Source organism: Sprattus sprattus (genome assembly GCF_963457725.1).
Source record: "Sprattus sprattus genome assembly, chromosome: 16".
In the NCBI taxonomy this organism is placed as follows: domain Eukaryota; kingdom Metazoa; phylum Chordata; class Actinopteri; order Clupeiformes; family Clupeidae; genus Sprattus; species Sprattus sprattus.
The window spans coordinates 2,486,962-2,489,461 of NC_137914.1; the positions used below are offsets into that span (position 1 = coordinate 2,486,962).

At 45.4% G+C, this 2,500-nt stretch overlaps 1 protein-coding gene across 1 annotated transcript in view; it reads left to right on the top strand.

Annotated features, from left to right (window-relative positions):
- The window catches only part of atad2b (ATPase family AAA domain containing 2B), a 90,557-nt gene that overhangs the window by 64,218 nt on the left and 23,839 nt on the right, over window positions 1–2,500 (top strand).

Here is a 2,500-nt window from a genome sequence, read left to right on the forward strand (position 1 = left end):
GTGTGTGTGTGTGTGTGTGTGTGTGCGGGTGTGTGCATGTGCGTCTGGGTTGGTGTGTTTGTTTGGGTGGACCCCATTGGGAACATGCACAACGCGTAGCAATTACTTAGTCATACACTGCAGTAGAAGAAGTCTTCGGAAACTTTGTGTGTGTGTATGTGTGTGTGTGTGTGTGTGTTCAGGGGTGTGTGTGTGTGTGTGTTGCTACATGAGTGATGAGAAACACGAGCATGAGTGTGTTAGACAGGTGGGCAAGGAGAACACATCTAAAGGAGCAATCCACCATTCTGGCAAAATATCTATATCTATATATATTGGTATTGTAATGTATGTTTTAAATGTATTAATATTTGTATGTAAGTCTTAAATGTGGACCCCACGGAAAGTAGCTCTGTCTTAGGGTAGAGCTAATGGGGATCCTTCTAAATAAACAAATAAACAAATAAAAAAAAATCTCAACAGCTAATGTATTCAAATGACACCCCTCCCTTCCGTGCTCCTGAAGCAGGGTGTTGATTGGCTATAAAAGTATACGACTCACTCCAAGTAGGGGTGGGTATTGCCAAAGAAGTCACGATTCGATTCGTATCACGATTCACATGCCACGATGCGATTCTATCACGATGCATCGCGATACTTGAATTATTGCGATGCATTGCGATGGGGCTGGCCAGGACTGTGAGCAAACACTAGAGTGTTTTTGAGCAGACGCACACACACATACACACACACACACACACACACACACACACATACAGCTGTGACAGCTAGAGGACCATGAGGAGCTATAGTGGATCAAATTTGCGAACCCCACCTTTAACCTCTGCAGTGCTGTGACATGAAGCCTGTGAGTCCCCATGGAGAGTTGTTGGTGATTGGTTAGTCCATGATGCACATGATTATACACACAGTGATAGGGGATTGGTTAGTCCATGCACATGATGTGTAGCACTGTATATAGCGGACCTACACACACACACACACACACACAGTGATAGGGGATTGGTTAGTCCATGATGCACATGATGTGTAGCACTGTATATAGCGGACTTACACACACACACACACACACACACACACCCCCACACACACACACACACACACACAAACAGTGATAGGTAATTGGTTAGTCCATGATGCACATGATGTGTAGCACTGTATATAGCGGACTTATGGGTTGTTATACAGTGCACATGAAGGTGCCTTTGGACAGGTGCTTAATTAATACGCTATGTCCCTTTGGACAGATGCGTTTGCTAATTTATTAAACCTGTGTGGTTAATTGAGAGCACTTAATTACTAAAAGCACGTCCCTGTGGACGGATGTGACCGCTACTGTACCAGAACTGCATCCCTTTGCACAAATGTGACTGCGGAACATTGCGGAAACCGTGTCCCATTGGAAAAACGTGACGTGCGTACCTTTGGAAAAACATGACAAAAAAAAAGAACTGAAACCATGTCCCTTTAGACCAAAGTGACGGCTTAATTACTAAAGCTGGGTCCCTTTGGACAAACGCAACTATGAAATGGCTAAAAAAAGGTGCGTTAATGTAGAGCTGTCTGCCCTCTGAAGTGGATAACTCATGTTACACACACACACACACACACACACACACACGTGTGTGAATGTAGAGCTGTCTGCCCTCTGAAGTGGATAACTCATGTTACACACACACACACACACACACACACACACACACACACACACACGTGTGTGAATGTAGAGCTGTCTGCCCTCTGAAGTGGATAACTCATGTTACACACACACACACACACACACACACACACACACACACACACACACACACACACACACGTGTGTGAATGTAGAGCTGTCTGCCCTCTGAAGTGGATAACTCATGTTACACACACACACACACACACACACATGTGTGTGAATGTAGAGCTGTCTGCCCTCTGAAGTGGATAACTCATGTTACACACACACACACACACACACACACACACACACACACACACACACGTGTGTGAATGTAGAGCTGTCTGCCCTCTGAAGTGGATAACTCATGTTACACACACACACACACACACACACATGTGTGTGAATGTAGAGCTGTCTGTCCTCTGGAGTGGATAACTTAGGCAGGAACTCTCCTAATGGACTTGAAAAGGTCGCTGCTCTCCCATCTAGCCAAACCGACTCGGCTGTTTGGAAAGGTAATTGAAGATTTCTCCCTCCACTGACAGCAGTGACGGAGAAATTATTTCCGGCATCTTCTTCGCTGCCACCTAGTTCCTGGAAGGTTCTTTTGAAGTCCGCTTCCACTTCGCCTCTGTCCCGTCTCAAATATCAGACTCCAGATTGTTGAGATCATTAGTGGGAGATGAATGTGTGGCTGGTGTATTCACATAGCTCCTCATTCTCTCTCACTCTCTCTCTCTCTCTGTCTCTCTCACTCTCTCTCTCACTCGCATACACACACACGCACGCACAAACACATATATTCTACACCTCATCTCTACAGTCACTCGGCCT